Source organism: Oratosquilla oratoria, chromosome 31, assembly GCF_046742065.1.
Source record: "Oratosquilla oratoria isolate Oo_2021 chromosome 31, ASM4674206v1, whole genome shotgun sequence".
NCBI lineage: Eukaryota > Metazoa > Arthropoda > Malacostraca > Stomatopoda > Squillidae > Oratosquilla > Oratosquilla oratoria.
In genome coordinates this window covers 7,687,229-7,694,728 of record NC_134807.1, presented here as the reverse complement: position 1 = coordinate 7,694,728, position 7,500 = coordinate 7,687,229, and positions in this window count along the sequence as shown.

The following is a 7,500-nucleotide window of genomic DNA, read 5'->3' as shown; positions in this document are numbered from 1 at the left end:
AGATAACCCCATTGGCAAACTATCCGTGTATAATTCCAGTATCACGCCAAACCATTTATATCAAAGGGTAGGGCTCTCATAGTAAACGAGGAGATACAATAGCAGAAGCCTCCCTACTTTGTCCAGTAACACAGTAAACTAACGTTCTTCAGCAAAAACCTCCTTAGAGATGTATAATTCAATATCACACCAAACCATTTTCATCAAAGGGTGGACCTCTCATACTGAACGGGGAGATACAATAGCAGAAGCCATTCTACTTTGTCCAGTAACACAGTAAACTAACAAACTGGTCAATGAAAGACAAGTTTATCCAGCCACGGAGTCTGAAAATCCTTCGGCAGAAACCTCTTCAGAGACGAAGAACAAATAAAGCTGCGGTGGTCTCCATGTCTTCGAGGGCCAAGTCCTTCGGGAAGCTAACAGACTCTTTCTGCAGATCTCTCAATAAATTTGTATCGTAGAGATTCATGACTCCCTCTCTCTCTCTCTCTCTCTCTCTCTCTCTCTCTCTCTCTCTCTCTCTCTCTCTCTCTCTCTCTCTCTCTCTCTCTCTCTCTCTCTCTCTCTGTCTCTCTCTCAAATCCCACACCGATGAGAATCAACCGTACAAGAAAGAACTGAAGACTCTTGTGAATAAGTCTGACTGAGTTTTGCAAAAATGAATAAATGAATAGATGAAATAAATAAAAATAAATCGTGACTGAATGTCGAAAACACTTCTATTCAAAATTTAACTTATGATAGAATTCCCTCTTGGGCTTCGCAGAAGTTATAATTTTCTTTCGGAAAACGGTAAGCAAATTCAATTTTAGCTGGATCTAAGTTATAAAGCTTTGGAACAATATCACTTAATCTATATTCTAAAATGACGTAGTTCTCAGATTTTGTTTTCGTTAACCCCTGACGAATTCATTCAGCTAAGAGAGAAGACTTCACATTGTTGGGGTTAATTCACTTTGGAAAAAAGTAACAGAACCTGTCTTTGCCTTTGTAAAGTTTTAAAGTCTTCGAACTTGGCCGATTTTCGAGAAGAAAGATACTCTTGGAGGTTTCTGTCGATGTCGCGCCACTTCTTCTGAAAGAAAATCTCGTACTGACAATAGGAGTTTCCTTTCTCAGGACGTGCACGCGCGCACACACACACACACACACACACACACACACACACACACACACACACACACACACACACACACACACACACACACACACACACACACACACACACACACACACACACACACACACACACACACACACACACACACACACACACACACACACACACACACACACACACACACACACACACACACACACACACACACACACACACACACACGACCGCCAGTACGGCGGTCCGGGTTCGAATCCCGCCCAGGGCTGAAATAATTTCATTATCGATGCGCTGCGGGGTGTTATTCCAACTCTCGTGAGTTGGGTGTGTGTGTAAATGAAAGGTCATAGTATTACCCATAGATCGGTCATGCGAGCTCTGACCTCTCATCCGGGAGGTTGATAATTGTCGATCACGAATTCAACACGTGATCCAGGACCATGGTGAATCACACACATGCACGCCAACACGTACAAAAAAAAAAAAAAAAAAGGAACAGAGGGAGATAAAAGAATGGCGAGAATATGAAGTTGATGGTAATGAATAAGTGGACGATGGAGGAAACGATTTATAAGAAGATGGAGAAAACGATGAAGAAAAAAAAAATCCATAAGAAACAGAGGAGAAAAAAAATTAAAGGAAGGTGAGAGTTGAGAGGAAAAATAGAATAATGATAAGAAGAAAAGAAAAGGAAGACAAACTGAATGATGAGACTGAGGCCCAAAATATCAAAATCTCGAAAAAATAAGAAAAAGGAGAAGAAGAATAAAAAAAAAAGGGGAATTGGAAAAAGGAAAAGGAATGAATATATACATTACATGGTTCATAAATGTCCTCTTTCAAGTCTCATTCTACTTCCCTTATCCTCGTGTCACCAACTCTATCCCAGTAATCCGCTGCTGAATCTACCCATTCCTTTATGGAACACCTCCTTATCCCCCCTCCCATAGCCTCCTTGGCAAAAAAAAAAAAAAAAAAAAAAAAAAAAAAAAAAAAAAAAAAAAAAAAAAAAAAAAAAAAAAAAAAAAAAAAAAAAAAAAAAAAAAACTTGGCCCCTCTCCCCCTCTCCCCCGGACCGTAACTTCCCATCCCTATCACCCCAGAAATGGAGACTGCGGACATCTACCTCCCTCGCGGACACCCCAGCGCCCCCTGCCGTCTCTCAGCTCGTAACTGAGCTCAAATATTTATCGAGACAACACACATTTCCGACACATTTTCAATAAGCCTTTTCACCCCCCGTCTGTACCCGGCCTTCTCGGGCCATCGTAAACCGGCGGGAAGGAACCCGCCCGTCGGTCCGTCTTCTTCTTCTTTTGGGTCCCTTTGTTTTTTCGGGAGATTCTCCTCCGCTTCCTTTTTTTCTTCGGCTTGTACTTTTTTTTTTTTTTTTTTTTTTTTTTTTTTTTTTTTTTTTTTTTTTTTTTTTTTTTTTTTTTTTTTTTTTTTTTTTTTTTTTTTTTTTTTTTTTTTTTTTTTAACTCTTTGCTTATTTATCCTGTCTTTTGAAGTGAACATCACACAGCTGCTCTCGGCCTTTCTTCCAAGATATACCAATTTTATTCACATAACTCGTGCCTTTAAGAAAAGAAAGAAATAGAGAAGAGATTTCAAGATAAAAGGGTTAATTTTTTTCTAGAAAACGTGAGGGGTTTCTAGGAACGGACGAGCTATGGTTTTGTGTTTCTTGTCCGTGGATTCGCGTTTTTCTCAGCGGACTACAAGGTATATAAAGACCTGGTTTGCTTTACATCTTCTTTAGAAACCCTCCTCATGTGTATTTTCCAAAAGGTAGTGGGGTAGGGACCACTCACGCAGACAATGGCGGAAAATCCAGAGAATAATGGCGTACTATTACAAATTACAAAGGATTACAAAGGCGGAGCATGCCGACAGGAGACCTTTTGGTCCATATTTAGGTCGGATGCGAAAAAATCATAATAATGATGAATTAATAAATAAAAACTATAATAATGTAAATAACAAATAAAATACATAAATAAATGCATAGGTATAGTTAAATAATAAACAAACAGGTAAATAGTAAATAATAATAAATTGACATATAACTAATAATAAATGAAAATCAAACAGACAAATGATAACAAAACAAAAACAAATAATATAAAATAAATTATAATCATTACAGCATCTTGTATTTATTTTAGTTTGGCCGAGATTTATCAGAGAATGGAGTCTGTAATACATAATGAAATAAGAAAAAAAAACAATGTATTACACATGATGAAAGTGCTTATAAAAAAGTGAAACTTGTGATTTGCGAATATCTAAGAAATGCAAACCAGTTATTCAGCGACACAAATACAAGAAATCTACGTTAAGTTAAAATAAATTAACTAGATTACCATTATTCAATTATATAGTTATTTACCTATTCATTCATCTACTTATTCAAGTTCACTTATGATCGTTCAGACCCTTAACTTGCGTCAACGAGGGAAGTTTCCAACCTGAACTCCTTTTCAGCGTTATATCCTACCTCAACCAACCTCTAAGCCCCAGTGGTCATTTATATACATTCAACAAGAACCCACTGTGTTGGATAAGAAGAAATTAAATAAATGATATCCATATATTTCGATCACGGACTGTGATCCTCTACGTATTCCACTGAAGAGGATCACAGTCCGTGATCGAAATATATGGATATCATTTATTTCATTTCTTCTTATCCAACACAGTGGGTTCTTGTTGAATTTTACGAATGTGTTACGACATTACTTTGTAGTTATTTATATACATATTTGTGGCTACTGACAGACGATTTTATTCAGCTGAGGAAACGTACAACTGAGTAAAGTTAAAGAACTTACCCGCCTTCCCCCCTTTTCCACCCTCACTCTAGAGAACACAGACGCAAAACACATGACGCAACCCAACACCGCGGCACCAAAAGGCGCACGGGTAAAATTGAACCACATGGGCAAATTAATCCCATCAATACGGTGACTTGCTCCCGCTTAGCACAGTCGATTTGTCGAAAATCATGGACCAAATTCTTGCATGAACGACGCATCAGTCGACCATAACCTCCTTTAACCTGGAGCATGACACTAGCTGAATAGAATCGCCAGTCGTTCTTTCTAGATTAAAATCTTAATCGTGCGTCACCGTGTTGAAGGTGTCGCGAGGTCTAGTCGACTCCAGCTGCCCATATCTTTTCTTTCGTCTACTCCACGTCCAATACGGCGGCAGTCTTCATATGTTTTCTTCTACATTCTGATAGATAATTTTATCAAAACGATGGAAGGATACACTCCTGATTGTCTTTTTCCTAAGATTTTTTCTATCCATTAATAGTTTCATTTGATTATGTTCATCATATAAACATATATAAGAGAATATATATATATATATATACATATATATATATATATATATATATATATATATATATATATATATATATATGAGAGAGAATGTGGTGGGGAAGGGCAAACGAAGATGTGTTAGGAATAGGGCAATAAACTCTATTCCTAACACATCTTCGTTTGCCCTTCCCCACCCACATTCTCTCTCATTTGTCTGAAATAATCTTAGATATATATATATATATATATACATACCTTTGAAGATACCTCAAGTACACAAAAACGTTTGGTAACTGTATTTTTTCATTTCGCAGTGTTTTCTGCAAAAAAACATTTTATCACGTGTTTTTGCGATTTCTTCTCTTTTTCTGCATGAGGGGACGGACAGCGTGTGGGGTCGCCTATTAAGTGAAGAGGCCTTGCGGTGGATGTGCTGTGTCTTGCTGCATTGCTTCTGACGGCAGTGGGAGGGATACAGGGGTGCCCCGTCATCCATGAGGAGCTAAGAGGAGAGGGAGGAGAGTGAAATGGGTGGGGAAAGGTATATGCCCTTTGATTTAGCTACTTCCTTTGTAATGGAGGAAAAGCCCTTGGTATATGTATATGTATGTAATATATATATATATATATATATATATATATATATATATATATATATATATATACATATACATATGTATGTGTATATTTATATATGCATATATATATGTATATATATATATATATGTTTGTATATATGTTTGTATGCATATATGTATGTATGTATATACGTATGTATGTATATATGTATGTATGCAAAGTAGACCACTTGGAAAAAGAAACTATGTATACATGTATGTATGTATGTATATATGTATTTATGTATGCATGTGTATATGTATGTATGTATGCATGTATATAAAACACCTAAGTATCTGCATTTCGTCTTGTCTATCGCCCGATATATGTATATATATATTATATATATATATATATATATATATATATATTATATATATAATATATATATATATATATATATATATATATATATATATGAAAAAAGTTATAAGGCAAAAGATTCAGTTCCCGCATGAACGAAATATTTTCGAAAGCAATCCACAACATAAGAGCACAGTTTATAAAACAAAAAGATAAAAGTTAACAAACAACTTTATTTTCTTCTTTGTTGTCCTTCTTCAGAAAGTTAAAACGCTAAGTACAGCTGTCTAGCATTGTTGGTGACGGCTGAGACAGGAAAAACATAAAAGTTTCTGAAAAATAAAATATTCATTCTGCTTTGAAAGCTACAGACACTCCTATAGACAACACATGTGTATATAAATGTTTTGTTCTTAAGAGACTGGTTGTGTCGAGTTTAAGATGGTAACCATTTATATATATATATATATATATATATTATATATATTATATATATATATATATATTATATATATATATATATATCACAACTAACACCACAGTTGACCTCGTGTCAGCCTCAGGTCAACTAGGGTTGGGGCAGTGATGTTCTGTATTTTTCTCATGTTCCCTTTCTTTTGTAAGAGGTTGCTACTTAAGATAGCCTCCTCCCTGCCACTTTGTACTACTGAAGAGGATTGCAGGTAGCAAACGAAATATATAGTTCCGCTTACACAACTTTTTCTTTTGTCCGACTGTGGTGTTAGTTGTGATTTATAAATGTGTTACTACATTTCTCACCTGTGATATATATATATATATATATATATATATATATATATATATATATTTTTTTTTTTTTTTTTTTTTTTTTTTTACTTGAGTTTGACTTGCGGTCAACAATGCTAATAATCTACGTACAATATGTTTCTCAGAATATTTCTATCTCCCAAGGAAATCGAGGAAAAGGCTTTTGATGCAACAAATGATAGAAGCAATCGTGTATAGTTTTCATAGGAATAGTTATCACACTTATATTAAAAGGGACGGAAAGGAAACGTATGTATATGTATGTATGTATTGTGCACACACACACACACACACACACACACACACACACACACGTATAATATCTAGGATAAAGGTCTAGGGACACCTACTATTTGGTAAATCATCACAGCATCCTAGTAAAGAAACATTTTTCAAAGATTTAATCCATCATTATTTTTCAAAAATACCATTTCGACTACGCGGTGAGTTGCTTCTCGTTCGTCCATCGACAAAGAACCCCGAAGTTGTCGTGAAGACGGAATGAAGTCTGGAAGTCCAGGTCTTCATGACACGTCACCAAGTTGGTCAATCAAAGCCGAATATGGCTGCAGGCACAGCAGAAGGACATGGTGTATGAGGATGAGAATTGGGGAGGAAGAGGAAGACAAGGTAGGTGACGAGGAGGAAGAGGAGGAAGAAGACGAGGAAGGACAGGAGGAGGTGAAGGAAGATGAAGAGGTGAAGTTTGAGGAGCACGGGAAGATTAGTGAAGAGGAAAATGGGAAGGTGGAGAAGGCGAAAGAGGGAAGGAAGATGAAGAGGAAAAAGGAGGACGAGAAAGAAGAGGATGTGGAGAAGGAGGATGAGGAGAAGGGGGAAGAGGAAAAGGAGGAGGAGAGAGAGAAGAAGAAGGAGGAGGAGGAGGAGGAGGAGGGAGAGGAGGAAGTGAGAAAATACAGTGAAGGAGGAATTGAGGTTGACAAACTAGAGTGGAATTTTGTTTTCTTAACCTTATCAGTCAAATGACGTAATCTCAGCTGAGTCAAATTATCTGATGATATCCATAATAGAGTTTACAAAATCTCATCCCACCGAGAGATCGAGATGTAAGCAGTTCTCTATATTAAGGATATAAATTTTGGAATTACTCAGTGTTTGGAACAAAAACGAGTTAAAAAAGATAAGCCGAATATATAACAACAATGATAATAGCAATAATAATAATAATGGCAATGATGATGATGATGATGGTGATGATGATGATGATGATGATGATGATGATGATGATGACGATGATACTACTACTACTACTACTACTACTACTACTACTACTACTACTACTACTACTACTACTACTACTACTACTACTACTACTAC